At 41.5% G+C, this 14,983-nt stretch overlaps 1 protein-coding gene and 1 pseudogene across 1 annotated transcript in view; both read right to left on the reverse strand.

Moving 5' to 3' along the window:
- Positions 1-14,983, reverse strand: part of LOC146577872 (Fc receptor-like protein 5) — a 32,721-nt gene that overhangs the window by 11,835 nt on the left and 5,903 nt on the right. The window lies entirely within an intron of this gene.
- On the reverse strand, positions 1,430-2,425 carry LOC146577873 (uncharacterized; annotated as a pseudogene).

A 14,983-nucleotide genomic window follows, 5' to 3' on the forward strand; every position in this document is an offset into this window, starting at 1 on the left:
TTTATTTGTATTTATTTATTACTATTATTTTTAAATGGGTAACTACTATACACAGAGCACAGCCACTTAGCAGTGGGTGTTTCCCTTTTTCACACTCTGAAAACCTTTTACAGTTTTTTCTGTAGCAGGCATCATAAGGACATTTTGAAATGAGAATCGGTTAGTACAGTCACTTTGCACAAAGACTTGTAGCACTGCCGTATGCCAATGAGAAACACACCAATACCATTGATGTAAAAATACTGAAATTGTTACTTTACAGAATTGCTAGACGAGCAGATGCTGGGGCAGAGGAAGCATGTTCACTGCAGACCAAGAAACCCATATAGTCAATATGGCGATTGCAAATAATCCTATACTTGGAAATAAACACTTGTGTTTGTTTTGATGTGTTTGAATAAACACCAGTACTTGAAGTTTGGATCCCTCTATGCTTATGGATCTATGACAGAAGTATGAGCTCAAACTGACATAGCCTATTGTGCACAGAGAAAGCAAAAGCCAGATGTGTTTTGTATTCATACCATCAGCGTGCAGTTGGCGCATTGTGTGCTTAGTAGATGGCTTGTGTGTACTGTTTGATACGGGAACACCATTTTTACAAAGGTGTGAAGAGTTAATCTAGCTGTGTTTGCTTTTGCAAGAGAACTACAATGTTTTGATTATTGGGTGACAGGTTTTCTTATTTGTGTGGAGAGTTTTGCAAAATTAGCCAATAGTTACAAAAAAAAAAAATGTGCTCAAGCAATCAGAAAAAACTGTAATGATCAAGTATTTATGACATCCCAATATTCCTGTCTTTCGAAGTAAACATTGGGCTTGTTTGATCACAGAATGAAGGGAAGTGTTTAATGCACTATTAGCAGCTATATACAGTTTTTCTCAAATGCTAAAACACATGTCACAAACGTTACCACCAGGTCCCCCAATGTCCAAACACAACACCCTTATCTAAAGCTACATAAACACAACCACACCTTCCCACTGCAAAACTCAAACTCCCACACCAAGAGAGCAGCTCGAAGCTGTCAAAACTGTAAACACTATACACAGCATTACACACTACAGCAAAACAATTGAAAACACAATGCTCAATTTGTGAGAAGGTTCTTTGGTTCATAACTGCCAATGCATATTTTTATAAACTGTACAGTAACGGATCGTCATAGAACCCTGCAGAGGATTAGGCATTTAGATTTGTGAGTTTCACATGAAGACTATAAATCTATAAAAACATCCTGCATGTATGTACACTACTGTAACACAACTCAATGCAAAAACAGAATCTATCGCACACAACAGTACTCTCGGAAACATGATCAGGGTGTGAAGTCTTTTTTATTGTCTACACGGTCATTTTACAGTATTACACACAGTCATCATGTCGCCGAGCTGCATTGGGCCACATCACAGGCTATATTGTCCCTTGCTAGGCACCGCGGGAAAAACGCCCTGGAATGGCGAATCCATCCCTGGAAGGCCTCCACTGGGATGTCAGCACAGGCCAGCTCCATTGCCCGTACGAGGTTCTCTCTTGTGTATGGCTGTCTGTCATACACCTTCCATCTCCATGATGAGAAGAACTCCTCTATAGGGTTCAGGAAAGGGGAGTAGGGTGGCAGACAGACGTTTAAAAAGTGGTCACTGTTGGTGGTGAACCACTCTGATTTGGTGTGTTTTGTGGAAGCGGACGTTGTCTCAAATGATCACATACATGTGATGTGCTAGCCTAGGATGGTGTTGTTGACGGTCCAGGAGGATGTCTTTTAGCTCCTCTAGGAAGGTGAGGAGACGTTGGGTGTTGTAAGACCCAAGGACAGCATGCCGGTGGACAAGCCCCTCCGTACCCATAGCTGCACAAAGGGTAATATTACCCCCCCGTTGGCCAGGAACCTCAGTGATGGCTCTTTGACCAATGATGTTACGGCCTCTTCGCCTTAGTTTCTGGAGGTTGAAGCCAGCCTCATCCAGGAAGAGGTACTCATGGGGTCTGGCCATCGCGTCCAACTGCATTATCCTCTGTGAACATGGAAAAGCATACAGGTGTTCAGAACGGTCAATCAGGTAGCACAGTATTGTCCAGAAGTAATGTAGGCCACTAAGCAACACAGTATGTCCACTAACTGTACTGTGGACATGGATGTATACGTATTTGCACATACTCGTAACGTTGTCCTATGTGTCGCGCAGAGTTGCGCTCAAAGGGAACCCTGTAGACCTGTTTCATCCTCATCTGTTGGCGCCGGAGAACTCGGTCTATTGTGGACACGCTGACAGCATCAATGTTCTCAAAGTTTACATTATCTGCAATGACTTTGTCTCTGATCTCTCGGAGTCTAATGCAGTTGTTCTCACGGACCATATCTGCAATGAGGGTTTCTTGTGCCGCTGTGAATATGGCAACCCTCCCACCTCTATGTGGCATTCCTTCAGCTCTAAAGAAAGAAACATGTGTTGTCAGTTGACTGATTTATATGTAAAACTACATGTAAAGTAACAGACCACTTTCACAGGCCTGTAAAACTGTAGTGTGACAAAGAAAGCAATAGCGTACTATACCTGTTGTGTTGTCTAAATGCCTTGATAATGGTGGCCACGGTGAACCTACTCAGGTTTGGATGTACTCTTCGTCCCGCTTCAGCCATTGTCATGCCATGGACAATGACATGATCAATTACTGTTGCTCGCATATCATCTGTTATGATGGTGCGAGGTTGTCTTCTTCTCCCACCTGGACCTTCTCTCTCTTGTTGGCCTCCTTCTCTTCCTCCTCTACTCCGAACTCCTCTTCTTCTTCTTCTTCTTCTTAGGCCTTCACCTCTTCTTCCTCTGATCTCAACCCCTCTTCCTCTTTGGCCTGCAGCTCTTCTCCTTCCGCACGCTCAAATGCCTTCATCCATTGTGATTGTTTGGCATCTTCACCAAACTATGCTTTTATAGGTGGGGTCACATCATTAGCAACAGGTGTCTTCAATTTTGAGTCGTTGTGTGTAGTGACTGACGCCAGGTGTGTTCCCTGTGTTCAAAGATTGGTGACTGTGGCAAGCATTTTGCATCACATGGGCTTTCATTTGAGAATATGAGCAGAGTTGTTTTGCAACATGTGTTTTAGCAAGGAAAAATGTGTTTAGATTTATGAGTACAGAGGGTTGTGTTTTGTGAATTGTGTCTTCATGTGACATGTGTTTATGGTACTGGAATATGGTGGCTACATTTAGTAAATGTGTTTAGACTACTGGGCCCTATTTCAGGAAGCCGGTTTAGTGCAAACTCTGAGTAAGTATACGCTGAGTTAACGAAAACTCTGGGTTTTCGGTTTCACAAAGCGAGTTTAGATTAATTCTGAGCGAGTTACTATGACGACACACTCCATGAAGCTAACCTGCCCCCTAGCAGGTTTACTTCAACTAACCTTGACTTTCTCCGCCTCTTTGTCGGAAACCTGACTGTAGGAAGTGTCAGACATGGCGTGCCCCTTCCTTGAAGAGCCAGTAGATGTTGAAGCCCAAATTCTCCGCAGAGCTCTCCGCCGGGAGAGAGTGATTAGAGCGCGTTTGGACATTTTATCATTTCCTGATGATTTCCTGTGTGAACGTTACCGTTTTTCAGCACAATCTATAAGTTATTTGAATAACATCCTCAGGCCTAATATTGCTCATGTGACACATCGCGGACGTTCTCTCAGTTCTGTACATATTATTTGTATTGCACTTCGGTTTTTTGCAAACGGGAGCTTTCTGTATAATATTGGTGACGCTGAGCACGTTTCCAAGGCTACCGTCTGTCGGGCAGTCAGGAATGTTACAGTTGCACTGAAACGTCTCCTGTACTCGTCTGTGGTGTTCCCCGGTCATAGACCCACAAGATTTATCAAAGAGGGATGCCACAAAATTGCAGGTATCAGGATGAACGAAACTTAATTCATGATGTGGTGATACTTGAACTACTACTTAAATTTTACATTTATTCTCACGGTTCCCAGGCGTGATTGGCTGTATAGATGGCACTCACATTCCAATCATTGCTCCTTCAGTAAATGAAGGAGACTATGTGAACAGGAAGTCTTTCCACAGCATTAATGTACAGGTACATAGTTCCCTGTAGCATTTCAAACTAACAAATTATTTCATTATAGTAATGGATGCTAATTTGTGTTCTCTGCACTGTGAAGATCATATGTGATGCTGCCAACATTATCACAAATGTGGAAGCCAACTGCTCAGCCTCTGTGAGTGGTGGTGGTGGAGGACCTCCACCTGTTTTTCGGGCCTCCGCTTTTTTTCTAGTGGCTATAACGGGCCACATTTGAGCATACAGAGTAAGCAAATATGTACTTGTAATGCTCAGATAATTTCAATAAGTGCTTACAGAGGGGAAATTAATGTAGCCTCTAACTGCAATTGATTTACATGGGACAAACAGACCAAGCACTATGGCTCATAATACAATTACACCTTACCTGTTTGGACTATATTTTTATATTTCATTTTTACTTGCTGCCAGGAACGTTTGGGGCCTGTTGGGTTGCACCTGCGCTCACATCTCATCACAAAATAAAATGTATAAAATAAAAAATAAAATAAAATATAATAAAATAACGTGTTAAATGGGTGGAAATCCCTAGATCAATGTTTAAATTAACACTCACGCATTGACTCTGTCGGCTATGTTTTGCCATGCATGCTCCCTTTCTTTTGCAGCTGAGGCTGTGTTACTTTTTTTCTGCAAAATTTGCATGTTATCGCCCACCCCCGTGACATCACGCTCCAAAGCCCTATACTGCCATCAGAATTTCGGCCTCAAGCGCTGTACAATACATTGACTGCGCCTTCTTTCCCTCCGACTCCATGGTGACTCGCTTAATCTGTGCTCCACTAATCAGGGCTTTATGTATCCTCGTGCGCGCGCTTAACTTGGGGTTAAAGCAACTCCGCGTTGACTGAACTAATTGTTATCAGCCTTTCTGAAACCGAATATTCCGAGTTGGACAGTTCGGGGGTTATTCAACCCTGAGTATCGTTTTTCACTCTGAGTTTTCTAAACCGGCTTCCTGAAATAGGGCCCTGTTGTCTACATCAGCGGTCCCCAACCTTTTTTGCGCCACGGACCGGTTTATGCCCGACAATATTTTCACGGACCGGCCTTTAAGGTGTCGCGGATAAATACAACAAAATAAAACTAGTACCGGTACCGAAAAAAAGAAAATTTATTCATAACACACGTGAAAAGACCAAGGAAAACCGAGTAAACGATAAAAACAATAACAAAATAACGCTGAAAACCGATAAAACCCCTGAAAACTATACATTTCACACCTGAGCCTCATCTCTCTAGGCCCGGTACCAAACGACTCACGGACCGGTACTGGTCCGAGGCCCGGGGGTTGGGGACCATTGGTCTACATGGTGTGTCTGTGTTATCGTTAAGTCAAAGTTAAAGTCAAAGTAAATTTTATTGTCATCTCTGCTATATACAGTTCAGTATATAGAGAGATGAGAGGTCGAGGCTCCAGTTCCATACAGTGCAAAAGAACAACAATAAGTATAGGAGGAGTAAGAATAAGAAGAATAAATATATATACAGTTTGAGACTGAGGGAAAGGGACTAAATATACACTTTGAGGTAAAAGGGTTAAAAGCAGTCTAAAATTTACAATTCAGATTTAAAGTGACTTTGAAGTGGTTTAAAATGACCAACATAGCTTTACAGTTTATAATGTGAAATAAAGTGATCAACATGAGCAGGATTCCTGAGAGTAGGATTGTCCATAGAGCAGCATCTGTATTTACTAAGGCAGTGGTATGTGGAGTCCCATAGAGTTTGTTAGTGGTTTGTGTGGGTGTGTGTGGTGAGGGGGAGTGGGGGAGCTGGTAGTTTAGGAGTCTGATGGCTTGTGGGAAAAAGCTATCTCACAGTCTGGAGGATCAGGCCCCAATGCTGCGATAGCATCTGCTGGATGGGAGGAGGGAAAAGAGTCCGTGTGAGAGGTGTGAGGGGTCACGCACGATGCTGGAGGCCTTACTGATGCAGCGCTTGTGAAAGATGTCCTGTAGCAGAGGGAGAGATGTTCCGATGATCTTGGCAGCTGCTTTGACGATCCGATGTAGCTGACTGAGGTTTTTGCAGTTTCCAAACCACACGGGGATGCAGCTGGTCAGAACGCTCTCTATGGTGCCCCTGTGGAACATGGTGAGGATGGGAGGAGGGAAGTTGGCCCGATTCAGGCGTCTCACGAAGTGGAGGCGCTGCTGGGCCATTTTTGGTGATGGAGGTGGTGTTAGTAGTCCAGGTGAGGTCGTCTGAGACGTGAACTCCCAGGAACTTGGTGCTGTTAACAGTCTCTACCGTGGAACTGTGGATGCTGAGTGGTGTGTGGGTGTGGCGAGTCTTCCTGAAGTCAAAGATAATCTCCTTGGTTTTGTCCACATTCAGTGACAGGTTGTTTTCACTGCACCAGGATGCCAGCTGCTGAACCATATCTCTGTTAGTAGAACAAATTAAGAAACAGCACAATATGGGAGGATTATTAAAAAACTTATGAATTATGAATAATAAGCCCCAGAAACCTTACTTACTTGTAAGTAAGGTTTGTATTTTCTTTTCTTAATTTGTTGGTGTTTTCTAGGATTTATATTAGCATGACACAGCCCTAACAACATCTAGTCCTGGCATAGCATAGCTTTTGCACAGAGGAGTTCCTGTATTTTTGAATGTGATTTTTGGTCATTTAGCTGCAGATACTGAGATCAGAAGGTCAGCACAGTTAGAACATCATCTTTAAAAGGTCTTATTTGTTTGTTTTAAGCATGCTTGTGGGTAGTTTACCTGTGTTAAGTCTCCACACGAACCACAGCCTACACTATTAAAAGTCTCATCATGCAAGCACAGACACAGACTGCAGAAAACAAGAACACATGCACATTTTCTTGTTATTTTCCATACATAACCAAGCGCTTTTTTGGTGTAAGGGATATTAACACACACTTGTCCATGCAAGTCATTGTATTCCTCTTATCCATCCCTTTTGCAGACTGTATGTACATGCAGTATATGCAAACAGGGTCCTGTGAGGTTGGATATTCAGCAGTCACTGGGGTTTAATGCTTCCTGCTGAATTGTTAATATATAGTTACTCTAAACTCTGATGGTGCTTTCACATCTAGCTCATATACAGTAAATACAGAGGTTTTACTGCTAATGCAGAGGAGGAATGACTTTTAAAGACGAGGGATGGCTATTTTTTGATGCAAGTAGCATTTTGTGGTAGTCTTAAACATTTAGGCAACTCTCTTCAAAGTAATATATTTGTTACAGTAAACACGCAATGCTGTAATACAGTATTATATGTAACTTTGAGATTTAATGTGTTCTATTTGCCTACTTTAATCTTGTATATCAGGCCAGCTTATGCCTGATTTGTCTGTTTCTGTGTTAATAGAAACTTCCCCCACTCAACACAGTCTCTGGTTTTTTTCTGTGCTTACATGTGAAAGCACAGTTTGACAGAAGGAAACAGACCTCGTCCCTCTTTCCACAGCGACGGTTGGTGGTCAACGTTCTTATTGCAGCTACTTCGTTCACAGCATAGTGTTGCTACTCTGGGTTTGTTGTACGATATACTTTTTTACATGCTTATAAGCTTATAGTGCTTCTCATACAGTACAATTCTATGCAGTAATTGTTTTGACAGGAATGGGGATGTGGACGTGTTTGTAGATGTGTGGATTCAAGTGTTGCTTCTATTATGTTTAGAGTAGATATAAAAAAAAATTTAAGGAAAAGAAAAGAAAAAACAACAACAAGATATATTCATTAGAAAGGACAATGTAACTGATTATAGTGCTATCAAAAAAGCTGTGAGTCAGACACTAGCAACAGAAGCATTTCCTGATTATCTCCACTGTAGTAGCAGCACTGGCAAAAAGTGCTGAGCTCACAGCACAGAGGGCAGCTGCAGGTTTTGCCCATGAATTTGTGGTTGTGCCATTTTCTTTTCTTTCAGAGCACTATAGCTTTGACCATCACAAATTTCCCACGTGTGGGACTAATAAAGGTTATCTTATCTTAGACTATTGTTGTGTTAAAGTATATATTGTGATTATATATATATATATATTATTATTGCTACTAATAAACAACCGACTTTAACAAATACATTTTTTTCTAATTCCTTCCTGAACGTCTGACATTTAATTTCCACAAGTTCAGTTTGTTTATTTTCTGTTTTGTTTTTTGTTTTTGTTTTTTTGGGGGGGAGGGGGGAGGGTATTCATTTGTTGGTCTATTTTTATGCCAAAGTTACAAGATTATTAGTTATTCTTTTCCATATAGAAGTAGCAACATTAAAAATATCATTAGTAGAGCCATATTGTGTAATGATTTTTCCCATATTTAAATATATACGTTATGCCAGATCATTTATATTATAAATGTTACTTCACAGAAATTGTTTTTATTCTATAAATATACTTTTTTGTTGTTCTTGTTCTTGTTCTTGGATGAAGAATCACATTTTCCATACTATAACAAGAGGATAATGTTGTTGGCAGGCCATTTTTATCTCACTCCCTGACTTATAAATTGAGCAGTGCCTGGGTACACCAGGGTACACCTGGCCACTGCTCCACACAGAAAGGCCCTGGCCTGATGGTGGAACTGAACTCAGGGCCTTCTTGCTGTGAGGCAACAGTGCTAACTACCTTGCTGTCCTTTCACAAATACCCTTTCAGATGTGAAGACTTCCAGTGGAAAACGCGTCATTCATAAAAACGTTGGCGATACTGTGGAGCTTTCATCAGGCTTACCAACTGAAGGTGTGACCGTGGCAACGTGGAGATATGGAGGAATAAATGTTGCAGACAAAGATGTGGGTGTTTTTGAAAAATCTCCATTTAAGGACAGATCAGAGCTGAACCCTGAAGCCTTTCCTTTAACAGTGAGAAAACTGACTCTTCAAGATTCTGGTGATTTCATGTTTATCTCAGGCTTGAATAACAAGCAAAGGCCTTCAGTCACCATCACTCTGCAAATTCATGGTAAGACATGTTTCTTTATTATTAAAAAAGCATTTTGATAACTTTGATTTGTGAGTGGTTAATACATGATTTCCTATTATCTTAATAAGCTGGCTCTTCAACCTTTCTTTAGTTTGTATTCTTATTTGCTTTCTTTTCTGTGTATTCTCAGCCGACATTACATGATATTGTTAAATATTGATTCTGTGTAATGCTATTTAAACTGTTTTATTTTATATTTTGACCTTTGTGTCCTTATACTGATACCTGTAAATCTGTGTAAAATCCAATGTGACATTTTAAAAATAGTTTGTCATTCTTTTTTTTTTTTTCACTTTTTGTCTTTCAATGATCCTTTTACTTAAAAAATAATAATGACAATGAAAACATGTGAGATAAAAGCTATTTTATATATTTGATCCAATAGGAAATCCAATGGATTATACAGTGGCTTGCAAAAGTATTCGGCTGAACTTTTCCACAGTTTTTCACATCACAGCCACAAATATGAATCAATTTTATTGGAATTCCACGTGAAAGACCAACACAAAGTGGTGTACACGTGAGAAGTGGAACCAAAATCATACATGATTCCAAACATTTTTTACAAATAAATACCTGAAAAGTGGGGTGTGTGTGATTATTCAGCCCCCTGAGTCAATACTTTGTAGAACCACCTTTTGCTGCAATTCCAGCTGCCAGTCTTTTAGGGTATGTCTCTGCCAGCTTTGCACATCTAGAGACTGAAATCCTTGCCCATTCTTCTTTGCAAAACAGCTCCAGCTCAGTCAGATTAGATGGACAGCGTTTGTGAACAGCAGTTTTCAGATCTTGCCACAGATTCTCGATTGGATTTAGATCTGGACTTTGACTGGGCCGTTCTAACACATGGATATGTTTTGTTTTAAACCATCCCATTGTTGCCCTGGCTTTATGTTTAGGGTTGTTGTCCTGCTGGAAGGTGAACCTCCGCCCCAGTCTCAAGTCTTTTGCAGACTCCAAGAGGTTTTCTTCCAGGATTGCCCTGTATTTGGCTCCATCCATCTTCCCATCAACTCTGACCAGCTTCCTGTCCCTGCTGAAGAGAAGCACCCCCAGAGCATGATGCTGCCACCACCATATTTGACAGAGGGGATGGTGTGTTCAGAGTGATGTGCAGTGTTAGTTTTCCGCCACACATAGCGTTTAGCATTTTGGCCAAAAAGTTCCATTTAGGTCTCATCTGACCAGAGCACCTTCTTCCACATGTTTGCTGTGTCCCCCACATGGCTTGTGGCAAACTGCAAACGGGACTTCTTATGGTTTTCTGTTAACAATGGCTTTCTTCTTGCCACTCTTCCATAAAGGCCAACTTTGTGCAGTGCACGACTAATAGTTGTCCTATGGACAGATTCCCCCACCTGAGCTGTGGATCTCTGCAGCTCGTCCAGAGTCACCATGGGCCTCTTGGCTGCATTTCTGATCAGCGCTCTCCTTGTTCGGCCTGTGAGTTTAGGTCAGGGGTGTCAAAACTCAAGGCACACTTTAGGTCGTGGGCCAAACAAGATAAAGATTTATTGAACACTAAAACAATGTATTTTATACATAAATATGAATAAAAACAGACAGGAATATTATTCCAGATTAAATAAACTTTTAAAAAAAACTTTAACTTTAAATATTTTGCTCTTCATAAAAATATATCCTGTCAAAATTATGCAAGTTAGAAATATGAACATGCTGCCAAAAACCCCAGAAAAAGTAAATGAAAGCATACACAAGGTTGGAGCCGCATGTAGACGGAGCTGGGCATTGCTTCAGGAATGGAACTAATAAACTCTTCGGGCCATTCAGTGTCGTACTTTCCCTCGAGTGTATCATTACACCGCAGCTCCATCTGAATCTGCACAGGTGCAGTTCAGCAAAGTCCGCTGACTTGGTTCAACAAAGTGAGGCAGGTCGCACTGGTGCATTTGTGACAGCGTCACTTGAAATGCCTTCACCGCATCATACATGTCATGTCCATGAACTGACAGATTTCCTTGCTGAGCTCAAAAATTCGATTGAGAATTTTTATCCCAACTCAGCCAACGGATCTCTGTATGATGAGGAATGTCAGCAAACTCTGAATATATTTCCCACATAAAAGACTGCAGTTGACGGTGATTTAAACCTTTAGCTCAGATAAAATTTACGGTCTGCGTTACGGTGATCATTACATGCTCCATTTTTAGGACTTTACCACACAGCGTTTCCTGGTGTGTGATGCAGTGATATGCTGTTAACTCACCGGTACAGTTCTCCTCCTGCATCTTTACTCGCATCCTGCTGACTAGTCCACTTTTTTCACCGCACAACACCGGCGCTCCATCTGTTGTAAGTCCAACAAGTTTGTCCCAGGGCAATTTCATGTCGGTTACACTTTGACATAAGTTTTAAAAAATGTATTTTCCTGTCGTTGTCCCACAATTTAATGTTCAATATTTCCTCTCCACGGATGAAGCTGTGCAATATCCATCATGTCTGTATTTTCATCCACAGCAAGAGAGTATGCAATAAAGTTTTTGCTTCTTTCACACAACTGTGTTCTTAAATCAGTGGCCATCTCACAAACCCGATCAGCAATCGTGTTTCTGCTCAGCCTCACATTTGCCAAAATCTGCGTTTTAGGATTAGCCGTGTTTCCTCCTGCTTCCCATCCCCTCCTTATCCTTGTGTATTTATTCCTCTGTTTTCCTCTACCTGCTTTCCGCCCTCATGTTTCCCAAGTCCCAGGTTTTGCCAGGTCTCAAGTTCCTCGTTCCCAGTTCCAGGTTTTGTGTTTCAGGTTTCCCTTTTGTTTTTCTATGCATCTTGCATTTTTATGTTTAACTTTCTCCAGTTTAGGTTTCCATTAGTTTATCACAGTCTCCAGTCAGTGTCTCTTTGCTTTCTCTTAACATTCCTCTCAATCTACATTGTTTGCATTTGGGTCCACGCTCTCTCCACTCCACGCCATCTGCCACAGCAGATGCGACAGTTGCTGACATTCATCAACAGCTGTATTATATAAAAATACTTTTATTCTACTAATAATAAAATATTTTACTTATTTCAGGCTCACACTCTCTGAAACAATCAACCAGGAAGAAAATCAACAACATGTGTACTCGGCTCTTTCCCACGGTCAGGTCTAACACTGTTTACTTTCTCTCGGTCACATTACACTCTTAAAGACTGATTAAATGTTAGATAACATGAAAATGTTAATTATTGTGACTTTGACTGAACTGTTATTAACTTGCAGGTGATCGTTGTGTTTATGAGACAGTTAGAGGAGCTGAAGATGCTGGACCAGGTACAGTATGACAATGATGAGCCATCAAAGTAATAAATAGTAACTCTTCGATTTCAAGAATTTCATTTGTGACATTCTCAAACTGTTCTTACTGTATTTCAGGTGGATCAGAAATACAGTTCATCAAATCAGACTAGACGAGCTGCAGTTCTGCATGTCTGTGGTATTTTTTTTGGTGTCTTAAGTTAAATGTGATTTTTATGTCAGGTCCTATTTGTTTTTAAAAAACAGGATGATTTAAGAGCATAATTCCAAACAGCTCATTGTTACACTGAAGTTTTAACACCGTTTTTAATGTGTAAAGTGCTACAAAAGACTGTGTCTGTTTCATATGACCTTGTTCTTTTGAATCTTCAAGGGAAACACTTCTCTCACACCTGCTCATTTAGTTCAAATCCACTGTCAACAAAACAAGTTAAAACTATAGTAAATGTTTTAAAGGTTCATTATTTAATTGAAGTGACTCAAGGTGATTTTTTTCACATTATACTTATTCAAATATTTAATTAGAATATGCTATGATAGGCTCATTTTTTTTTTGCTTGGTGAGCTTGTTGCAAACTATACAGATCATGTGCTTTGGTTAAACAATCCTTATTATGGACAGTTGGTGTCATCAAGTTTTGTTTTTGAAGAGGAAAAATGTCTGCAATTTCAATAGACTTGTGCTCTCTACAGGAAAGGGCAGAGCAGGCTGCACCTGCTGCGGAGACTCAGGTTTTGGAGTGGAGGGCCCACTCCTGACACATGACTGCACCACATGACTAAAATCCGTCATTGTTTTAGAAAGTCTGCATTTTCGAACGTCCACACTGTGACGGGACAGCTCCATTTTGAAATGTATGCATTTTCGAGAGCGTTTTCAAGGAAAAACGCTGTCTCAGTGTGGACGGGAGGCCAAAACGGAGGCTGGGGAGAGTTCCACAGCTCAGGAAAACCTCCTTTGTTGTACCAGTGCCAAAGACTCCACGTCCCAAGGACCTCAACTGCTACAGGCAGGTGGCTCTGACATCCCACCTGATGAAGACCCTGGAGCGGTTGGTCCTGACTCAGCTTCGGCCCCTGATGAGCTCTTCACTGGACCCACTTCAGTTTGCCTACCAGCCTGGCATTGGAGTGGATGATGCCGTCATTCACCTCCTACATTGTTCCCTCTCTCACCTGGAGACCGCTGGGAGCACTGAGAGAATCATGTTCTTTGAGTTCTCCAGGGCCTTTAACACCATTCTTCCCACAGTTCTGAAGGACAAGCTGGAGAACTCAGAACTGTTCCTCTTCAACATTTACACCACAAACTTCTGCCTCAACTGTGCCCAGTGCTTCCTGCAGAGGTTCTCTGATGACTTCCTGATGACTCTACAATACAATAGTCGACCTCATCATTGATGGGGGCGACAGGGATTACAGAGAACTGACCCAAGATTTTGTGGACTGGTGCCAGCAGAACTACCTCCAGATCAACACTAGTAAAACCAAGGAGCTGGTGGTAGACTTATGCAGCAACCACTTAACATCCAAGGTATGGACATTGAGGGTGTGGAGAGTTACCGGTACCTTGGTGTTTATCTGAACAATAAGCTGTACTGGACTCACAATTCAGATCCTCTCTACACAAAAGGGCAGAGCAGGTTGTATCTGATGAGGAAGCTTAGATCTTTTGGAGGGAAGGGCCCACTCCTGAAGACCTTCTACGACTCTGTGGCAGCCTCAGCCATCTTTTACGGTGTGCCTTGCTGGAATAGCAGGATCTGTGCTGAGGACAGGAAGAGACTGAACAGGTTGATCCGAAGAGCCAGCTCTGTTCTAGGATGCCCTCTGGACCCAGTGCAGGTGGTGAGTGACAGGAGAACGGTGGCTAAGCTGTCATCCCTGTTGGACAACATCTCCCACCCCATGCAGGAGACTCTGACAGCACTGAGCAGCTCCTTCAGTGGAAGGCTGAAGGAGCTCATAGGAGGAGAGGATCACATAGGATCAAAATTCATGATGCAGGCTAAAACCACAAAAGGTGACACTTTCATTTGTGGTAAAAACAAAGTACACCTCGCTAAACTATGAATCCCAAACAAAAGGAGCAAGAATTGAAGGCGTGTCCATGAGCCCGCTAAGGTCTGCTGAGGTCTGTGTGAAGTAAACTTCATCATCAGATGGTGAGCCCATGCAAATGTCCTGCCTGCATAGATAAGTCTGTGGAGAATTCACATTGCAGTATAACAACTATGAATGCACCCTGAGAAAGGGACTTCAAAGAAGTATCACAGGAATGACTACTCCAGCTTTCTATTTACAATTTAGTGTAATCAGGCCTTATAAATAAGAAGATAAGTAAAGATTTTCTTTCAGTTGTAGCCCTGCTTCTATAAGTAATGAAGATGTGAAGCTTGGATAATAAAAAAAGGCATTTTAGTTTCTTTATTTGTCCTCCTTCATTTGTAAAAGCACAGAAACTTCAAACACAAATGAGTAGAAGTCAAAACTAGAATGAAGACTCTAAATCGTATTTCACTTTGAATCTGGTGAAACTTCCCAAGGAAAGCTGCACTATATATGAAGACACAAGGGGACGCTGTTTTACTAAGCATTTAAAGACACGCTAACACTTTGCTTCTAAAGGGCTCAGTAACTCTGCACATAACTTCACTCATGCTGTAAC

Source organism: Mchenga conophoros, linkage group LG3 (genome assembly GCF_057382185.1).
Source record: "Mchenga conophoros isolate Kocher_MC1m ecotype Shallow Benthic linkage group LG3, M_conophoros_male_GT1.1, whole genome shotgun sequence".
Classification (NCBI taxonomy): Eukaryota; Metazoa; Chordata; class Actinopteri; order Cichliformes; family Cichlidae; genus Mchenga; species Mchenga conophoros.